We start from the raw sequence: 22,872 nt of genomic DNA on the forward strand, positions 1-22,872 counted from the left end.
GATCCGAAGCAGGAATTCAGATCAGGTTTTATGTACTCTGGTCTTGAAAACCTCCAAGGACTGGATGGCACAGCATCCCTGGACAACCAGCTGCACTGCTTGGCTGTCCTCATGGGGGAAAAGTTTCTCCTTATAGCCAGTCTCAACCTCTCTTGTTTCAACTTATACCTCTTGTTCATCTTCCTCCCACCCCTCACCATCAGAAGCCTGACTGTCTCCTTGAGAACCCCTTGTAACCACTGGAGGGGCTGTTAGGTGTCGCTGAAGGCATCCCTCCAGGCTGAACCAGCCCCGCTGCCCCTGCATCCCCTCGTGGGGCAGGTGCTCCAGTCCCCACTGCCTCAGAGGCCCTCCTGTTTGTCCATACCCTCCTTGCACTGGGGGGGGGGCCCACAACCAGACACACTACCCTAGATGTAGTCTAACAATTGTCAAATAACTCATCACTTCCCTCTATCTCCCAGCCAAACTTCAGTTAATACAGCCTAACTTGGGAACTTAGCCAGTTAAAAAAAGACAAACCTCATAAAAATACCCCCACAGGTTTCTCAGGGTTTGTTTTCAAAGACAGAGGAGTTCCCAAATCCAGTTCACAACAGCTGTGCCAGCATAACTGAGATGGCACCATGCCATGGTACTGAGTAGCCAAGAAGGGGAAAGGGCAGTAACAAAGGTCTTGGGGAAGCCAATGCTGTGGCACACTTTGTGTTAAGGAACCTCAAACTGGTGTGCATCCCCAGACCCTGGCTTTTATTATGCTCTGCTCTTCCTCAGGAAGTAACAGCTTAATACTTTAAATTTTCTGCCCACAGATGTCTCCACCTACCAAAACAAACCACCCCACTCCTTATGGTGCAAACACAATTGGCTGCACCACAGGTTTAAATTTGTTATCTCAGTAAAAGCAACAGATGTTCAGAGTATCTCTCTCAAGTGACTCATTTGTGCTTTATGATATCTAGTAAAGATACATCATCTGATCAAATAGAGCCTGTTTGTAAGAGCAGTACTTGTTTCACTACTTTCAAAGTGCTTTGGATTCATCAGTTATCACACTCATTGCCTTAGTTATTCAAGACAAGAATTAAATCATTAAAATATCCATTATGATTTTAATATAGTTTGGGATGTGTATTTTGAAATGCTAGGAAAATATATTATCTTGTCAAAAGGGCAAGATATTAATTCATGACACTATTAAAGATATTATAAATATAAAATGCACAGTTGGATTTGAAAATTTTTTATATTCAGATGATTGATTTCCTTTGAATACATTTGGAACCAGGCAATGCTACACTATAGCCCAATGGAGTCTAGTATCTGCTTCAATAAAAGAGGACAACTAGAATTAATGATTGCAAATTTATTACATGGAACAGCAAATTCTAGACAACCGAGTCACATAACAGACCACCAGTGCAACAGAAAGTCTCTTTTCTTTGTATAAACCAAGTCATCGAGCTGGTAAGTCGACCCATAAACTTCATATTCATTGGTATTCTGAAACAAATTAACACAGTATCATACTTGAGATGTTGATCTGGCTATAACTTAGTCTTCAGTTACGTATGTCTGGTCCTTCCCAAAGTCAGAAATGAAATAGCCTCAAATTTTAGCGCAACAACAAAAAAAATTATGAAAGTTCAGGTAAGTGTGCCCAGATCTGTCATTTGTACTCAAACACAAATCCTACCTCTTCACAGAGTTCCCCCTCCATCATTCCTAACTCCACTGTCCTTCTTTTAGAGTTATGGAGGCATGGTGTGCATCTTGCAGCTGGGTTGGCTCAGGGTACTGAGCTGTGGATAAAATTTACTGATGTATGTAAGGCTAAGGCATCATTGTAGAGTAATGGCTTTTACACCAGCACTTGAATGAAATCTGTTTGACAGTCTAGCAATTCTGCTAACACTAGAGTACTCTGCATAGAGTACTTTGATACAAGCTTACTCTATTTTTGAACTGTTTTACCCAGAAACTACAGGAACTCTGGCTTATCTTTGGGGTTGTCAGCTCACGCTTCCAGTTAACTCTAAACAAATCTGGGCAGCAGTACCTGCCCCTACCTGTGATAGCTATGAAACATTTCCCACATGTATGTGGGCCTAACACCACAAGAACACTATACTGTCTCAAACCAGAGATCCATCTAGCTCCTTATCTTCCTTTCATCCTTAAGAAGCAATGGATGCCCAGGGCAGTGCCCAAGATCAGAGCAAGTAGAGATGCTGCTCTACAACACTCTCCCAGTCTTTGATTCCTTTCTGTCTGAAATGGTTGAATGCTAAATATACAGCAAAATTTTCTTTGTAGGTTTTTTTTTCCTCCTATCCTTCTCTCCTGTTCCAAAAGACCCAATCCTTTCAGTTAACAGTTGGAAATAATTCTTACATTGCAAACAGAAAATGGTGATCTTTTATTCTGGGGTAAAACTGGAAGAAGAGATAGAAGGAGGAGACTCATGTACACTGACTGTCTCTCCTTAAAGCTCACTAAGGCCTTTAATAGACCCTTTCAAAGATGGATATGTAAGAGCTATATGACTAGATCTCACTGTTCTCCCTTCTTACATATCCACCGTTGCTCTTTCTAGTCAATGTTTACCCCAAAAGAGGTCCTAATTCTGATGTGAGAACAATACCCACCCACATGCAGAGATCTGCATTAGTGGGTTCTCACACAAGATTAGGTCACTGAGTGTCTCTTGGAACAGAGAGGAGTCCACATTTATCACAGTGAAGGACCTGGCTAGCTTCCGTGTTCCAAGTACGATTTACACCCTCTGTTTTTAAACTTCTAATTTCTGCATCATTTCTATCATTTTGCAGAGGATGAAAACTCCTCCTTACTTAACCTTGAAGAGGGAAGAAAACAATCCTTTTGTCAGAGCATACACTCTAAGTCTCCAAACATGACAAAAAGCACTTCTGCCCAGACATTTCTCAGTCACCATATGAAACATCCACGTGACTATGTAGGTTTGTAATACTTCTCATTAGCTCCTTCTGCCACAAGGGTCATCTTTATTGAAAAAACAGGAAAATTCTTGTCACTTTTGGATGCCTACTTACCACTGCTTTTGATAGTTCTTCCATTTCGAGGCTGAAAAACATAATAATTATATGGTTGTGCAGAAGTATTAGATGCCAAATTTATAAGCATGCCAAAATACATCTCCCAACATGCAGACAAAGTACATAAGAAGGCTGCAGTAATATTTCTTTAAAAGGATCAACATGTCAAATGCCAGGGGATCCATGCAGGGGAGGGTTTGCCTTTAAGTCTAAGATATTAATTCATCCTCTGCCCAAACAGATAAACAGTCTGACTTCAATTATTCTCATTAAGGGTCTTGGTCCCAATTCACTGAAGTACTATGTAGATGCCCAAGGAAGAGCATATAAGTACCAGCACAGAAAGTACCTGGCCAGACAGGCTTGAGGTGAGCCAAAATGTAAGTGACAGCTGAACTGGGACCCTGGTTACCTCCTACAACATACTTCAGTATTTTTTGTAATGTGTTGAAGATATTCCTAAAAACTAGTTTGGTGTTAATCATACAGTGTGTCTAAACCAGCATATTCTGCATTAGGCCGTGCCATAGTTAAGCAAGCCAGTGAGTGAAAATCAGGTGAAAAACATGAAATAATGTCTGTAATTTTGCTTTGGCTTTTCACCCTGTTATGCAGTCTGACATCCCTCACTGGCCACACCTTTCAGACCAAGTGGACATTCAGCTCATGCACATGTTTTATCTCACAAATTTAGCATTAGTGCACCTTGGAAGTCTCAGAGATACAAGCCACGTACTACTTCTATCTTTGGGTAACTCGGCTCAAGACAAAACATTTGCAGTCACCTCTTCAAATCAAAAAAATGTTTAATCCATTACTACCCCAGATCTCATTATCTTGTGGTCTTTTAGTTGAACCAGAGCTTTTTAAACAAATAACTCCCTAAGCTTTCAATAAAGGGATATTTGGCTTTTACTCAAAACAAGTGCAGCAAGAATTTGTGAAGGCAAACAGTTGCTTGTCTATGGATATGTAACACTGTCTGTGATTCAGAATCTTTAAGTAGTAAGAGATTCAGATACCCTGAAAAGGAAAAAAGGCCGTCCCAGAGTCCCATGACTATCCTGTAAAATAAAACAGAAACCGTTAACAAAATACTTTAAACTCCATTCCATAGATCTGTTGACAAGTTTCAGTGACATTCCATCAGAATATCAATAATTCAGGCCCTTTTCAGCAGCATACAAACAACAAAATGTTGATAGTCCCCAATGCCCATTCATCTGGAATGCCGATTAAAAATTCATACCCAAAGGGCATTGTCAATAACTATCCATTCTGTCTAGCATAAATATACCATAATTAAAGATTCACAAGCTTTAGAAAATTTATAAAAGAAAGCTTTAGACATGGTGAATTGCTTTGCAGAAGCAGGGTCAGCATAGATCTCTTCCCAACCACTGAAAAAACAAGCTGACTTAAAGCAGCAAAAGACACAGGGGAAGGGCTGTACTTCCCTGTCTATTGCTGCTAGCTTGTCTTCACATTTACATACCTTCTTTGTAAACTTTGTAGCAGCAATCTGTGATTCCTGCAAGTGGACAGTGTAAGTTAAACAAGATGCTGTCATTTGTCTGGTTTGTTACAGTAATCCTCCATCACTGACGAGGTTGCTGCACTCCATGTGAGAAAAGAGGTATTCTTACACTTACCACAGACAGATACAAGAACAGCAGCAAACAGATCTTTTCAAAGGTTGGTTAAGGCAAGGTTTAAAACCAATGTTACCCCATCATTCAACATGCTTCCCTCACTGTACAGCAAAGCACAGCCATGCTCTGGGCAGTGGAGCAGAGCTCAACCTGGAGCAAACGCAGCAGCTCCATTCCACAGCCTTGAATTGTACCCATAGCTCTTACCTTGTTAAAATGTGGCTGATCGTCACCTTTCAGACTGCCCTTGGTTTTAACCCAGACATGATTACTGGTTTTAAGCCTTCCTCTGCAGCCTTTATTCTTCAAGAAATTGCTCATTTTCTATTCCTTGATGTAAGGCTGAGTAGAAAACTTCCTTCGTGACTTCATGGTAACAGACTAAGCTCAAGGTCTAACAAAGCCCTGGACCTGCAGTCTGGCACACAGACCAGGTTTTGGAGCCCTCCTGCCCATGGCACGGCTGCCGGGCTGCCTGCTCCCAACTAGTCAGGAATGGGATAGCTCTGTATGCCACATTATATCAGTGCCACAGTTATATCAGTGAACAGACTTAATTACCTGGGGTGGGCTTGAAAAACAAGGACAGGTAATGAGCAAGGACGTGAAGACAGGGGATGAGCACAGGAAAAGCATGTGGATGGGAAACTGGAGAGGAGGAATTAAAAAAGATGAAATATGCAAGCAAGGAGGGAATCGCAATTCAGGGTATGAGATGAAGATTTCCTGGGTTCAAGTCTCAAGACAATGATTTATAAAGCAGCTGACATCAACTTACAGGGTTATGAAATACTATGGAGGAAAAAAGTGTTTGCTCGATCAAGGTGTAACTTTAAAAGATGCAAATGAGGAGACTACAACAAAGAGACAGTATGAATGCTAGTTCTGTTCTTAGATGGATATTACATACCAAGCAAAGATACAGGCTGACTCATGACTTAGCCTGCAGTTTCAAATTTCCTTATTTATAACAGGCAATAGTTTACTATGTGGAAGAAACATGGCAAAAACTGAGCTTCTGGCCTGACTTTACGACAGAAATTTCAAACTCTCAAGGAGGTGATTGCAATGTAGGTGGGTGTAGATAGCTCTTTTTGAGTCCTTTGAAAGTACCATCTGCAAGATTTACCCAAAGATTAGACACTGAAGTTAAATACTCTATTAGTTCTCTCAAAAGATTTTAAATTTCACAGATGGAGTTCAAGTCCCATTAATGTCCAAATTGTCACTGACTTTGCCTTTCATGGTGCTGAAGCCTCACTTCTCTTGAAACACCATCTACATTCTCTACGTAATCTGACCAAATAATTTATTTTTTTTTAAAAATCCACACAAATATAGTATCATGTTGGAAGTTGAAGCCCAGCCAAATCAGTAGGATTTCATAACTCTTTCATTGGGTGCACCACAAAGATTCATGTTTGCAGTGTCTTCTCAAGATTCCTCATAGGCTGAAAAAGTACAACTTCACATATGAAATTTGACCAGCTGGGTAAAATTTTGGATTTTTTGCATAGCTCCTTTTCCATATTTGTCATTTATATCTGATCTGCTACTTAATCAGACCACACCTAGAAATCATATTGCAGATATGCACCTGGTATTAGTCATCTCTTGAAAGAATACTGTATGAAATTCAACTACCAGTCTTGAGATCTCATAACAGAAGGTGAATTTTTTGCAAAGTTAGTAACTAAAATAGTTACCAGAAATAGGGCTCTATTCAAAGTTACCAGATGATTCTGGATGTCCCCTCATCAGCTAAGCTGCAGAAGCATGGGAGTCAATACTGAACTCAAAAACATTTATGAGACATTTAAGACTGAAATGCTAGAATTTTTTATACAATCAACTTCAGTTTTGTTGAGTTTCATGGCTGCTTTAGGAGAGCATGCTTGGAATTATAATAAGCTAAACACACTGGCAAGAAGAGATATTGAAATGCATGTCAGAATACTTTCTATTATTGTCTTGAAGAAACTACTTGTGATTTGAAACAGAGGACTCAAAGAATCCGCAAGTACACTGGCCTCTAATATACCCAGGGACTGAGTGAATTTTATGCAAAAGGTTCTTAAACTGGCAATAATAAAAAAAAGTGATATAAAGCAGAATTGACATTGAGCTAAGTCCTAATATGACTACACCAATGAGGAAGAGCTATACTCAATAACTCCTCAACTTAATCTTTTAGATCGGAGTCAGAAACATAAAAATTTAAGGTCGAGTATTAAAATCAGTAGAGCATCTCATACATCTCCATGTTCAGCATGATCTTAAGTATGCTGTTGATCCAATGTTATGTACAATTTTAGCATATTTAACCCTGTATTATTCAAAATAATGTCAGGTTAAATACTGGGGTCAGGTTAAAATACTGACTCTGGCTATAAGTGGATCTGGTTCTTGAGCTTCAGATTGGTGAAAACCATCATTTTCATATATAGTTCAATGGTGTTAACAATTACATGCAAACTACTAATGAGAAGAATAATCTTTTATATAATCTCCTACATCTCCTAAACCATGACACTATTAGATTATACATTATTGTTTGGAGAGAAGTGTCAGAAAGTCTGATTTAGAGGGGTTGCTTTTTAAGTTTAAGGAGGGGGTGCTTTGAAATAAAAGAAGCGATTACACCTTACCTCATTTGTATGCATGCTGTTGAATATGGAATAACAGAGATCCAAAACAGTGCTGGAGATCTGCAAAAACAAACATTACTTTGATACATTTATTGAGAGGATGTGATATACATGCTCTGATAGAGAATGGGCTTGATTCTGATCCCAACACAATTTAGATTGAACACAGTTCCACTAAAACCACTCAGAGCAGGGCAAGACTTACTGATGCTATTATGAGATGAAAAACTAAAATTTTATATGAGGAGAGTAGACACAATACCACTAAAGTTGTCAACGCCGTCTTGTGCTATGAAGAGATCCGAATCAGTTTCTTCTATTTAAAATACATTTTCCTATGCTAATAGTTCATGAAATAGCTTTGGGTTTTGGCATATTTAGTCTACACTGATTTTAATCTACCAGCATTTCAGTCAATCAGTACTATAAACATATACTGAAATATACTGTCCCATACTCACTGCCACAGGACAGGCATCTGCTAATGCATGCAGTCACATTAGATGAGAAATTACTACTGCTCCAAAGGAAGTAAAATCTAAGACACCTGAATAACTGGCTCTTGGAACTATTTTCCCTAAGTCTTGGTTTGTAAAACTGAAAGAAAATCAGAAAAAAAAAAAAAAAGAGCACAAAATGTTCAAAATTTCCAGATAATTCCTGATCCTGAAAAGATTTTTCTCTCCCCTTTGAAAATGAAGATGACCCTTGGGCTCAGTATCAAATGCAGTTGGGCTGATCTTTCAAAGCCAGTGAGTTTTTAAACTGTTTGCAAGCTGTGGGTCAGAGACACCACAGCAGAAATGAGATAGGAAAACATCCCTTCGCTTCCCTCTCCTCTGAGCCCCCCAGAGAAAACCCATCCACCCACCACCACAGAGCTGGGACCAGGCACAACCCTGCCTATAACTCCTACAGCACCGACTGGCACTTCTTGCTTCAGAGCTAAGAAACCCGCCCCACCGCCGCCCGCGGGCGGGGGGCTCACGGGGCCCTCCTGCTCCAGGCACCCCGTCCTCCGCCCTTTGGAGACCGCCCTCAAAGCTGGTTTTCTAGAGGGAGGTGACAGAAAGGACGGAGGAAGGGAAGGAAAGAAGAGGCTGTGCAAGGGGAAGCGGCGGAGCTGCTGGGGTTTTTTATTTCAGACAAAAACTGCAGGCTTGGAGTTGGGCTTACTGAGTCTTGGGAAAATACTTCTCCTCGTAGCAGCTCGGGAAATTAAGGTTACCTTCCAATTAGAAGGGGTGTGAACTTTCCTATCGAACAAGTCCCAGCGCATATTATTATATTTACCTTCATGTGAAATAAGGAAAGCCATCCACCTCTTTGTATTATTTCATAGTAAGTGTGTAGACAAGACATAGATCTCATAACAGAAAGGTGATTCTCTGTTCTTCCCAATTTAATCACTGGGTTTGACCTCAGAAAATGACCCCCGCTTTTCTCTGTGCTAGATCTAAGGGCAACGCTTTCTAATCAGATCTGAGACTGAGAAAGGCAGAGTCCTCCCAGCCTCTTTATATTTATAGACTTTGGGCCTGCTGAGGCAAATACATATCCCGTTGTCCAATTTCTAGCATATGTAGTAGTGATGTTTGGGAGGCAATGGTCCCAACGTGGGATACCAGACATAAAAAGCTGCAGAAGGGATTATTGGCACAGCAACCCATCTCATCCCATAATGTCCCTCAATGGCTGCACTGCACACTAAAAGGGTGACAGCAGGACTGTTCCTGGTGGGGAGCATTTCAGCGTCTCAGAGCAGTCAGAGAGGAGATGCACCTGCTTTCTCGAAGAGAAGAGAGAAGCCAGACTTCATGTGACTCCGTCAGCTCCACAACTGTGTGTCCTGAGTACGTAAAGAGGCGCAGGAACAGCTGAGTGACCCCAGCACCATTAGTTCACCCTTTGTTCCTTCCCCTGGCAGAGGCAGCCATCTTTGCCTCATCACAGCCCTTTGGGTGCAATAATCTGAGTGGGGAGCTGTCAGGAGAGGTCAGATGTTGCTATAGCAGGCACTCAGCAGTCAGCTTCTGTCAGCTTTCTTCCTCAGATTACTCATTATCTGACTAAATTCCCACTTCTGTCCCACACAGCCTGTTAAATAATAGCCCCTTTCAAAGTATCTACCTATGTCCAAGTTTAGGAGTGTGAATTTTTTGCAATAGCATAGGAAAAGGGGTGTGTGATCATGTTGGGTGGGTAAAATCTACCCCTCCCTGAAGTAAAATACTGGATGCTGCCTGAATCTTTCCTGCCTCCTTCTCATGCCTGATGCAGGATCTGTTTTACTGCATTCTTTCCCAGTGAGTACCCTAAATGTACCCCGGGCTTTCCTTCAGCAAATTTTGCCTACAGATTGGCCCTGTGAAGCCTGTGGAGTTTCTCATTTGCTTCAAGTGAGGCTTATACTTAAAGATGAGATAAAATTTGTCATACAAGTGCCATTAAAAATTTTCAGTACAACTTATTATCAAACTGAAAATAGTATTTTATCAGTGACTGGGCAGTATGAGGGAAGAGTGGGGAAAAGTGTTTAAAATTTCATATAGATGTGTCGTATAGTTAACACATTCACCTTTCTTCACTGCTGTACATTTTATTTCATAAGTGTTAGCTAACGTGCACTTAAGGTTAGCTAAGGTGCAGCTTTGCCAATGGATATATCAGCACCAAACCACATTAATGAGCCATACGTGTACTGCACAAATTAAATTCCTGCTTTAAGGTCCTTGGCTTCCTGCATGCAAAGATAGAAATAGGTTAAGAGTTTCAGTGCCCACGGTGATTTACAAATTAGTTAAAAATGAAGGTTTGGTGAGGGGTCAATGAGAAACAAGAGAATTTTTTATGGTGAGTCAAGAGGCTTAGCATATATTTAGCAACAGCAGTATTATGGCACCCATAATTTTAGAATAAAATATTATGTGATTGATAAATAAAGAATAAGAAGAAACTTTGGCTAATTTCTTGGATAAATATGATTTTCTGTCTACTATGTTCAGCCAGAGAAGTGGAAATTCCTCTGAAATGAAGCAATTTACAGCTACCAGGTTGTGCTATACAGAAACAGTACTGTGGCAATGGGCTGTATTGGGCTACAGTGGGCTGAAAGTTCATTATAATTAGTACACTTTGAGGCATTTGAAAAGGTCTTCAATCTGGAACTTTTGCTTGGATTAATTTTCTTTGGTGCTTCTCCAGTCGGACAGGGGAGCAGCATGCTGTTCTGCTTAGGCAACCAGTGGGATAACTCAATACCTGCAGTTGAGCTTTCATCAAGGATTTGTCCAGAATGATTTGTTTCTGGCTTCTTAGTTTGTGCCCTACCAGAAACTTCCAGGTGGTCTCTCAGTCAAATACTGGAGTGGCTGACACATACTGACATCACCAGCTGAACAGATCTGATTTTAACTGAATTATAATGCCAACACTCATTCACCCATGCCTTCTAAATCATAATTATTTAATTCATAGCTTTAATTTTCTTTGAGTATAGTTATATGTAAATCATAATTTTGTGTTTATAGAGAGATTACCACAGTCTGTGGTAATGGATACCTTACACTGATTAAAGTAAAGGATATAGGCTAACATGCATACCATATGCCTAAGATTTCTGGCAAATAGCCAAATCCTGTATCTTCATTAGTATATGTGAAGAGAATATGTTAAAATAAATGTTTGTCTCACCAAGAGCTGGATACAGGGACAACCGATCCCAGGACATTTTTACTACCCAACTGAGTTTCCTCAGACACCACCCACTCAACCCACCAGACAGACAGAAGAAACCACCAGATGACATTAATCCATTTCAGTATCATATAACTCACCAACCCTGTGTTGGTGATATTGCTCATTATCTGCCTAACTTTAAGTCCATACACAAAAAAAACCCAAAACATCTAGGAAGCTGAGTGTGTAAATAAGTGAGAGCTCAGGCCTCCGGACACTACAAGTTATGCATCTATCACTGAGCAAGGAGCAAGGTGTTTAACCAAAGCTTTGCTTCCCTTAGCCATTTCTAACAGCACTTACCCCTGTCAGAGGTCTGAGTTGAATGCCATTCAAAATGAATAAGTACCCAAACACTGTCACTTAGAATTATTGCTGAAGTTATCTGTATTTTTCTTGTTAAGTAATTTGAGTCATTTAATCTGAAAGCAATTAATTTTCTCACTCTGTTTTAGGTCAAAGGTATTTATACAGAATTTTACTAGAACTGAAAATGAACTGATTGCTTCCCTGACACATTAAATTTCATTTGTGTGAACTCTTGTATGTCTTCTGACTCTTGATAGCTCTAAGACTTGAACTAACTTTTATTCTGCCCTTTGGCCAAAGTAGTTATGCCTGGACACTCACTGGCCTGAGTATTTTCTTACCTCATTAATCACAAAAGCTTTACTGTAGCAAAAGTAAAAGCTTTTATTGGCCTGAAAATTTTATTGGCCTGAAAATATTTGAACTGTAAGTTTAATGGAAACAGCCACTTCTGAGCCTAGCAATCAGACCAAACTGGCAAATAACAATAAACTAAGAGCTGTTAATACTAAATCTGTTTATACTATTTGGATTAGGGTCCAAAACTGACTGTCAGTAGTAATGCCTCTCCCATAGACTCTACTGAGCAGTGCATCCTACCCTTAGCAGCTGTTTCTCTCCACACCTGAGTCCCAGAGCCCTTCATGCACAGAGCATGTATGTCCCTTTCCCTAAGGCATATTGAAAAAGTTCTGTCTGGTCTTCCTGTAAGCAGCTGGCTAGAGGAGTCACTGGCAACCAAAAGGCAGGCTTTCCTTTGAAGGGGACACTGTTTCACAGTTTAATGACTTTTTAAAGCTTTTAATCTCCTCCTCCTCAAATACATTTGAATGCAGCTTTTTAATTGCCCTTTCCCAAATGTCTATTTGCAGAATTATAGTGGCTTTTGTCATAGGCGTAGAATTACGGACTCTGTTTTACACAATCTGGCTCCATTAACACTGTATTTTCTATCACATCTTCCTTAGTTGTTCCATGCAGACCAAACCTTGAATCGAGAGAGCTCTCCCTGCTTGGGAAAGGACTCCATGAATGAGCCCTTCTGCTCACTTAATCTCTGCTCTGGGGACTGCATGTTGCTGAGCCCAACAGGGACCAAAGTTCCCAGTCAAAGATCCAAACTCAGTGTGAGACATAAATGTTTAGAGAAAGAGTTCCCCTAATATGATGCAATGTCCAAACAAAACAAATGAGGGAGAACGATAGTGTGGTGACAGGAATACAGACATTTTGTACCTCCTATCCCCCATCTGCATTTACTTTCTCCTCTTTATAAGTATTTCTTGCCAGCAAAATGTTGTGTGTGAGATTGCTCTTGTGAACCACCCTTGGCAAAATGGCCTGCTAAGATAGGAACTTGCGTGTCAACAGTTCACACAAGCAGAGCACCAGAAACTGTCTGAGAGGATGTTTGCCCAGACTGGTGCTGCTAAAGAGGAAGAAGACCATCAGCAGCATTTAGGGAACTGGAGTCTTAAAACAAAGGAGTGAGCTTTAAAAGAATGCAAAGGATGTACCAAAATTTGTAACAGAGGGTAGTGCCCTGGCGATGGGAACAGAGCAGGGTTTGGCAGTGCTGGGGTAGCCCCACAACACCACGGCCCCTGCCCAGCACGGAGGGTCAAGCATCCACGCAGAATGGGGGACAGTCAGCACCCAGCAGGGGTGACCCAGTGAGTGCAGTGCAGAGAGATCCTGCACTTGTGGCCTGTTGGGGCTTTCTTGGTTGCATGGGGGTTCAGGGGGTGTTGGGAGCAGTGGGGGGTCACACACAGCCAGAGCAGACACATCTCCCAAGGGAGAAGTGGGCAAAGAGGGAGGCCCCACACCCAGGGGAGGGAGGTGGGCACTTGTCATTCCCTGTGCGAGATTTGAACTATTGAGGATTAGTTATAGAAGGGTGTTCAAAGATCTGTCGGAGTTCAGTAACAGTTTGTAAGTGCCTACCGTCATGGTTTATCTGTTGGTATTGATCTTGAAGTTATTATTCACCAATTGCTGATTAATTATGTGCTGCTAATAAATCAATAAAACTTCAATCTTGATTTGGTTGATGAGCAGTTTTCCCCTGTTATAGTTATGCACCTGAACATCCCTCAATGCTAACAACATTGTGCATGAGATGCAGTAAGGTGAGCTTGCTTTTCCCTTTTATAGTAACGCATCTCAAGAATGCATCTTGTCTATCTTAAATGACAATGGCTGCACTTTCTGCTGGCTCTGAAGGCTCCAAAAATAAAGGAATTATTCCAAAGCCAAAAAAGAAGATGAAAAATTTGAGAGAATAAGCATGACTTGAGGGAAATAATGACAAAGAATGCAGCAGAGAACTAGGTCTCTCAGAGTGACTATCTGCAGAGAAAACTAAATTCTGACTCAGCAGAGAAGCACTTTATCTATCCCTCATATTCTGTCGAATGCAACACCTGCCTGTTTCAACCCTACTATCAGAAACAAGCAGAGGCTGGAGCCTCTCGAGCATTCTTGTGTGGATGTAAGTGGAGAAGACAGACTTTCCTCCACAGTATAATTTTCTGTAAGACACCACAATTAAAAACAAGCAGAGTGCTTAGGGATTTATCTGTAAAGACTTAATTGCTAAAGAAGGAGGAAAAGTCCAAACTCAGACAGAAAACAGTCAACCATGTTAATGGTTATGTCAGCCATCTCACTGGGGAGACACATTGGGACTGCATCTCATCACTTGTAAATATAAAAAGATACGGTGCAATAACTGGTGACTCCTGTTTGGTTTATCACTACTAACCTCAGAGATTTGAGATGACTGGAGGTATGTGACTCTCATGAGGTCATATGAAAGTGGAGATCATGTTGTGCTTATTTAATTGGATGAAGAGTACTCGAACAAGAAAATTAATTGCATGCAATGTAAATTTTCTTTTTCTTTCTGTTGACAAAGTTATATTCCTGGCCAACAATACAGTGTCTAAAGAAGATCATGTTTAATGGAAGAGTAAAAAGGGATGTAAAATTAAGCACCAATTTATCTATGATGAAATGCAGGAAGATACATGAGTACAACATTAAAGAAGCCAATAAAGACTGTATTAAAGCTTCATGATGCATAATAAAATCTCCAAAACAAATTCTAGAGAGTATATTGGATATATAACATCCAAGCTATCAGTTGAAAAATATTCTTAAATGTTCTCTGTTCTACCCAAGAAACATATTTGTATTTACAATTTCTTCTGGTTTTACATTTAAAAAATTACACATTCACTTTACAGTGTAGCCTGACAGGTTCTAGTCATTTTCTGAGTTTTTGGCACGTAACAATGATGCTGCTACAGTTCATGATCTTTCCCACAGCTCTGAAAGGCAATTCTGAAATAACTTCATCATCAAACGACCATTAACAAGCATTTTTTAAAGCAGCTTTATTTTCACCAGGGAATCAATAATGCACTTCACTTATCCAGTTGTAAAATTCTGGTGAAGAAAAGGAATTTCTTCTGGGGGCAGAAGGAGTTGGATAAGATGAAACCTGTCTGCAGTGGTTTAAGATTAACCTCATACTGACTACAGTGTAAGAATAAAACAAAGGAATAAGCAATCAAGCACAGCTCCCTGCCTTCTGTTCAGAGAAAACATAGCCAAAATGAATTTTCCCCATTCTAACTCCAGCAATGTCATTTAGAGAACAGCAGAAATCGATATGACCCAATAAATTCTGTAACAGGAGGCACAATCTAGCACCATGAGTTATCCAAGAGAATGAGGCTCAGTGTGTTGCTGTTGTTATTGTTCCTGGAGAACAAAATTATCTGCCCACCTTGCACTGGCTGGATCAAGGAGTCACCGCTCCATGACACAGTTTTCTTAATGAAGCGAGTGCTCAGGGAAGCTATATGTAAATTAGGAAATAAGGATGTTGCAACAAAGCACATGCTAACTTCTCTGGTGCTTTTTTCAAACCAGGGAAAGCCTACTCGTTAAATGATGTCAAAAATAAAAGGACAGAATGTCTAGAGGGAATCATAAGTGGGTGGATGGATGGCAGCCTCCTTTTTTTACTGGGGATACAACTTAAAATAAAGACAGTGTTGCTGGGGAAACGTGCCTAAATGGTGTGATGCTTCCAAATGCAGGGCTGGGTTGTCCCTTATGCTAAAAAAAAAGAAATAGTTATGATCCTGTAAGATTCTTGTGAGCAGGGCCTGAAGATGAGCAGAAGACCTAGTGCCCTGCAGCAAAAGCTGACAACCTAAGAAAGGGAAAGTTTTGGCTCCGAATGGTCAAAAAAGATTATATTTAATAAGAATTTATGAGGTTAGATTGCAAAAGAAGGAACATTTAATACAGCTTATCTGGACTATCCACAATATTTATAAAGAAACTGAGTACAGAGTTGTGTCAGTAGGATCTGTGCTCTGAGATGGTATGCTGGACCACTAAAAATCCACTTTTTGTGATAATATTTAGTTCACATTTGAAAACCATGTCTTTGCTTGGCTTGGTCATTTTTTAATTCATTTCATCATTTTGAGCTCAGTTGTAGATTTTGCAATTCAGAGCAACAGCAGCTGAAAAAACACAACCTGATACTTTTTGAACATTACAGTGATGAATATAAAGCATAGTCCAATACATTAAACAATGACTTTTTTCTTTGTTTGAAGTATAAAACTAGCACCTTGAATATTGCTATTTATCAAATACCAGTTGTAACAGCAACAGTGACTTCTTCATTTAACTGTGTGATTTTTACCTGAGTGTCTTAGAATACTTAGGAGAGACTGTGAATACAGATTTCATCTCATTAACCCTCTTACAGTTGAATACATAGCAAGAAGATGTAAAATCTTTCTCCTTCTTTTTAGATAAATTCCTGGGGATCAGCCATGGTGCTTCTCATGGTTGATCTATCATGGCTGGTCCTGATGGTTGGTGGTCACAGTTCCAAAACATCAACTGCTCTCAGTGTGAGCTGAATAAATTAAGTTAGTTGATGACCATCAGTTATACTTGAGGAGATGTCAAAGCTTTATATTAAATGTTAAAATCATCTTATACTCTCAAGCCTTTTCCTTGTAGTGAAGCTGAAAGCTGTGTCATAAAACTTTATATATTTACCCAGCCCCTCATATTTTCAGGGCTCTCCTTGGTGGTGGTTGCCATAACTGGTTAAATACACTCTCAAATAGACAATCTCCCATGTGTTCTCGCCTTAGTGAGAACAAGATTTTATTGCTGCAGCCCAAGACTAATATCTTGGGCAACACTAAGATGAAGGAAATAAAAATTTGCCACAGAAAATCAAGGTAAATCTAGAAGATCCTGTGGGCCTGATGTCTCTATTTTTCAAGGGCAAGAAACTTCAATACAAGTTTCAGTGGCCAAAGAATTCTGTTGACCTGTGTGTTGCAAATCCAAAGGCCACATTCTTCAGAACAATTCAACTTCTCCCTCTTAACTCTTTCTTCTATCCCTATTTGTGTCTACACATTGACTGGGGAAGTTCCCTGTCCCTTTTCTTCTTTTTAATATTTTAATATTTTATTTTAATATTTTAATATTTCATTTAATGTGAATATGCATGGTGGGTTCAAGGGCATATGATAACATCATTAACAGGTCATATGTGGGAAGGCAGAAGAATAATCCCCTAAAAATACAAGGAATTGTGTTTTTCTTGTTCTTTTTAAATAAAGAATCAAGGAAACTATGGACGAGGCTCCAGATTCTGTAAAAAAAAAAAAAAAGGCTCTTAATTTTCATTTGAAATAGTCAGACATAAATAGCTCCAAAATTACTCTTGGTTGAATGGGACCTGGGGAGTGACTCCCTGTGGCTGGAGCACAACTAGCCTTTGCACTGCCTTGGCCAGGAGTACGTGCCAAGAGCTGTGAAGTGAAGTTCCAACTATCACAGACTTGCCTGAGTTCAGATTATAGAGCAATGCCTGTCATTTTATGATGACCCTTCTAGACACATACCCCAGAATTTCTGACATGAACACTTTTTTCTTGCCTTCACAAGAGTGGTGCTGTTCCTAGCTAATTATTGGGCTACAGGGATATGGGAAACAAGTGTTCAAATTCTTCCTGATAGATACCGCATCTGCTACCTCCCAAGAGCCAGCCCCAACCAGCAAGTTATAAATTATTTGAAGAACTCGGTGTCCCTGTGAAAGCTGTTCCACTTAATGTAAAACACTAATCCTACATGCATTCATTAGCAATAGGACCCAGGTTCTGTCCTGCCTCCACCTTTTTATTTTCTCACACTCCCATGATCCAAGTCACCCTTCAATCATCCTTCAGGTGTTTCTGTCTGCCCCAAAACTGGTCAGTTTTCCAATGGGGTGATAATCAAGCAGAAGACAACAGCTTTCCCAACCCTTGGTACAACATCACTACTGGTGTCAGATCAGTCAGAAATTTTATCTTCTGCTTAGCATGCTGTCCTTAGTGTTTCTTCAGCATTTGAGAGTATGAGCTCAAACACTGGCAAGGTAAAGTACTGGTTCAGAGTAGCACAGCTGCCTCCACCCAATACTCCCTTTTGAGAAACAACGACAAAAAAGTCCTTAAAACCCTGCTTCACTTTATCTGTGCCCAGAGCAGCAGTGGTGCTCTGTGTCTGCACATTGCCAGTCTTGCAACTCCTGGTGAGGCACAGCACTGGCACAAGCAGCTTGCCCTCATTGGATCCTAAGTCACAGATGTAACCGTGAGAGCTGTCTAGTGTCACAGCAATTTGTCATCTGGTAAGAGCCTGGAACTAATTTGTCCCTTGGTGGATGCAGCAGGTGAATTTAAGACTCAGCTGCTTGACAGTTTGACTCTGCCAGCCACAGAGAGAAATTAAAGTTGGTAAATCCAGCTGTCTTATTCAGGCCATGGGGAAAGGGCAGGGTTAAAAGAGGGTAGCAGGTTACTTTGAAGTAAAGTAGCTTGTTTTGAATGCTAATTGATTCAGTCAATTGTCTTAATTTCTCTATGTTGGAAAACACCCATAACTGGGACTTAAAACTCAATTATTCTTTCTAAATTTTGTTTAAAGAATTGACTTATTTTGCTACATTGACATGATAATTTGCTTGTTGGCTGCACTCACTTTATGACCTATATAATTAATTTTGAAATATTGGGTTCAATTTTAATTGACATTGATTTGATAATTAAATGCAGTTCTTAGCTACTCTAGCCCAGTTCTGGCAACATGTTCAGCTCATTGCTGTTAATAAATCCCACAAAGCTGTTTTCTATTTCAAACTCACAGCTCAGCCTAAGTGCCCTAAGAATCTAAGGTAAACTAGATGGTTCAGCTAGTGACCTACTTATCTCAGTCTAAACTTTTTGTCTCCTACTCAGAAGATAATCAAATAGTGTAATGATATACAAAGATTTAACAATTTTCAAGGCACTTATGAGATAAAATTTGCTTCTACCCTGAAGCAAAAGTGGGCTTTTTCTTCAAGTGAAAACAAGTCTCATTTGCTGCTTATGGATCTGATTTTGCCCCTACTATAGCCAGTCTGATTTTGTTGCAGATATCAGCCCTAAACCACCCCCAATTCCTCCACACACCTCAGTCTTTCTTATACGTCAGCTATTGTAGACACACGCTTTATAGGTCACTCCTTGCTAAAAGTTTTTTTATATAAAAACAAATCCAGGAAATAAGGAAATATATAATACTTTATGTATTATGTTTAGACTATACTAGTAAATCCTTGATCTGTATGAGGCTGTATACCCCTGTATTCCTCAACCTGATTTTTTTGATTATTGCAGCATCTCTTGATGACTGTAGAAGCCACAAGGTATTCTATATGTTCTATCTTGTATCAACCAGATCTACATTTAAACCAGCTCACTAAAATTCCAGAAAGAGACAGACTATGAGATGAAGATCACACCCTAAGAAATGTATTACATGCCAGAGGTGCCATGTCCAACCAGTTGTAAAGTGAGGTATTTGTACACGTTACCTCCTTTGGTGATTGGCCATGCCTCAGAAATGCAGCCATAAAGCAGATGGGTGATTTCACTAATAGTGGCACTGCACTAGGAAAAGCATGTGTTCCTGCTGATTTAAGTAAGATTTATTTTTTGTGAGTACTTGATGCTGAACAGGTGACTTGTCTTAAGGTCAGCTCTTAAGGAGGCAAAACATGACTACAAGGGTTACCAAGACTAATCCTAGTAACTGGCATTGGATTAAAACCTGAAATAACAGCAAAGAGCAAACAGTAAACATGGCATAATTTTAACAATATGGGCAAGCCTATGCTTCTGCTGAATAAGATGAGCTTGGAAGGTCAAGGAAAATTAGTACCTTCAGTGTGATTAGGCTGGATGTGTTCAAATGTAAACTGCAACATGGATGATTACTTACTTTGTCCAAGACAGGGGCTCATTTAAATATTTCACTATATTTAAATGCTATTTAGAATGCACTCATACTGAGGACAGTCAAGAGAGCCTGCCACTGATAGATAATAATTTCTTAAAATGCTTGAATGTGCTCTTGCAGCTTAGGTGGCCAGTGCCACATCTGGTCTTCCTGACTGGCCAAGCTGCAAATATTGATCTTTTGCAAATCAGACTCTTCCTGGAGAAACATAAAACCTGGAATAAAGATATACAAGAGTTAATAGGACATTGAAAGCTTTTTTTAATGGCATAAACACTGAAGGTGTTCTTAGATGAAGTTTTCCAGTTTAGGCCCATGTCCTTAGAGAAAAATGAGTGCATCGCTTCCATTGGTTTCAGCAGCGTGTGTCACAGTCACTCTAGAATGTGCCAGAGAGAGGAGGGTGACTTTTCACCAGCACAGTTGTCCTTTGTATTGCTCTAGCAGTGTACAAATTCTCTCATATTAAAAAGAACCCACACTCAAATGTTGATTTTGCTGCCTATTTAAAGCACTAAACCCCACTACAGTTTAGCATTATTAGTAGCAAGAATCCTGTTGGCCTGAACTAGCAACTGTATAATCCAACTGTACAGTTGCCTATGCAACACATTCTTCAACTTCATCAGACACTTTCAGGCCCAATTACTGACAACAAAGCTTATTAACTGTGCTTAGTTTGGAAAATTGGTTCCTTTTATACTGGATTAATTATTATACATGTCAGTAACAACATACTTGAAAGGTTAAAATACTTGGGCTGAGCCTGATAATCTGGCAGGAATTGGTTCCACAGCTGGAAACCGCTTATTAATAAATCTTTGCGTGGCTGCAATTGTAGTCGCCACTCTGAAGCATGAAGAAAGAAGCAACTTTCTAGCCTGTGCAAAACTCAAACTGGTGACAGCAGCAGATTACAAATGTGCTTTGCAAACAAAGTAACTACCATTATCACCACTTCTGCTTCACTGGTAGAGGAAGGGAGGCACAAGGACACAGTGTCCCAAGGTGCTGGTACAGAGTCAGGCAGACAGGTTGGGTTTCTGATTACTGGGTTTTGACCACTGATTCCCAGTGGGATCTAAGTTTCTGCTGCTTCACTGGTCGCTAGCAGCCATCAGCCTAGCACTGAACACATGGTTGTGCTCCGTAGCTGGGCCACAGCACCTGTACCAATGACAGCATCCTTGGGCTTCCTTGGTCAGGCTCCAGTACAGTGCACCATGGTAGTCAAGTCTGGAAAGGAATGGATCAGAGAGACTAAATCCTCCTCTAACAAGGACTACTGCCTCTTGGTCATTCAATGAGACATGTAACATTGCACACACAGTCCTACTACCTGCAACTCGGGATTGGAATCCATGCAAGTTACATGTGTTTGTGTCAGTGAGTGTCAGACTCAGGCTCTATTCAGTGATAGAGACTATAAAATAAGAGGTTGTGTAGTGAGTTAAGTTAAGGTTGCCTGTTCTAACCTATGTTTCTTTTCCCTTGTTCTAGAAGAGACATTAGTTTGAATTTGCTTGTATCAGTTTTGATTTGGACTTTAATAAATTTAAAATATATTTTTTTAGCTGTGAGAGCATTTTCAACTCTGCTTCCATTGGATTATTTTCATTAATTGGTAACCAGACACCAGGAGACAAACAGAAACTACAACTGTCTCTTCTGAATTTGTCCTGTCTTGAACTGTTGGCCTTGATCTTGCAGTAAGCTTCCCTGTGTTCCTCACAGACTTTACTGGAGTTTAGGGCATGACTTTATTAGGGTTCAAGTCTTCCATGGCAAATCAGCTTCAAGGGACTGGATGTTGTTTAGGTAATTACTTAACACAATCCCATAATTAGCAAATTTGTCTTACATTTTCCACACAAGATCTCATAGGAAAACCAGGGTGAAATGAACTGCAAGAGTCTACTGCAGAGGGGGCCAACCCTGTGTAGATAGACATCAGACCACCCGGAATCAAGGGATCATTCCCCAAGGCCTAAAAATCTCAGTCATGTTTTCCTCCTTGTGTAGACTTTGGGAGTCCCACCTCTCCCATCAATGAGCTCAAAATTATTCTGTTTGTGTGGGTCTTTCCAAAGACAGAACATACTTGGGAAGATGCAGATACAGAAGAGATGAAGGCTGGAAGCAAGCTTGTATGACTAGTTTGGGCTGATCAACAAGACTGTAGGATGATGTTTACTCTGATTCTTTGCCTGAAAGATGGGATTTCCCTGTGTCCCCCCCTCAATTTACCAGTTTCCAGTGGGCAAATCAATTCTGGTGACCAGACACAAGAGAACATACTACCTGCTTGGTCAGGTACTGCAGCACATTCTTTTGGGGTCAGGTGATAAAGCCCATCCTTTGTGCTGCATCACCCCATTTCAACTGGCATATGTGTCCCCAGCACCCCAGCGTTTAATGAGCTTTGAAATGGGGTGGCTTTGCTCTAGTGTTGCCCCCTCCTCCAGGCACAGTCCTGAAGGCCCTGTGCCACTGTTGGGGCTTCATTTCTGCTGAGTTTAGGAAACACCACCTCAGCACACTAACACATCCCTCTAGCCACACACTGCAACACGTCTCCAAAAGTTGTTTAAATAGCTGTTAAAAATAGACCCAGCACCTGGTTTTGATGCGATTTGTGGGTATCAGAGTCCTGCAGGTGCACAAAACCCGCATTTTCAGCCTCTTATTCTTGAAACACGAGCGTATGTTAAAGATATTTTTAACAGTAAAAAAGCCCCCAAACACAGGTATACATGTGTATGTACGTGAGTCCAGCGAAGCGCTGGCTGTGGGCCCCGCCGAGAAGCACCTGCCACCCCGCGAAAACGAGAAGCTCCCGAGAAGGCGGCGGGGCTGGGCTATGAGGTGGGGGGCTGAGGCCGACCGGAGCTATCAGCGCCCTCCTCGGCGGGGGTCGCGCCCGGCCCGACGGCGGAGACGCCCCGCTCCCGCCGGGACGAGGTGAGGCGGGGAGGGAGAGGAGAGGAGAGGAGAGGAGAGGAGAGGAGAGCAGAGCAGAGCAGAGCAGAGCAGAGCAGAGCAGAGCAGCCCGCCCTCCACCAC

General features: G+C 40.7%; 1 long non-coding RNA gene across 1 annotated transcript; it reads right to left on the reverse strand.

The window, feature by feature from the left end:
• Positions 1-1,351: 1,351 nt before the first annotated feature.
• On the reverse strand, positions 1,352-7,440 carry LOC113481474. Its single transcript, XR_003398687.1, has 5 exons — positions 7,378-7,440; positions 4,573-4,608; positions 4,100-4,141; positions 3,075-3,105; positions 1,352-1,503 (listed from the first exon to the last, which is right to left on the reverse strand). It is a non-coding gene; the product is annotated as an uncharacterized LOC113481474 (long non-coding RNA).
• Between the last annotated feature and the right edge of the window lie 15,432 nt (positions 7,441-22,872).

This window comes from Athene cunicularia, assembly GCF_003259725.1.
Source record: "Athene cunicularia isolate RWA chromosome 1 unlocalized genomic scaffold, athCun1 chr1_part1, whole genome shotgun sequence".
NCBI lineage: Eukaryota > Metazoa > Chordata > Aves > Strigiformes > Strigidae > Athene > Athene cunicularia.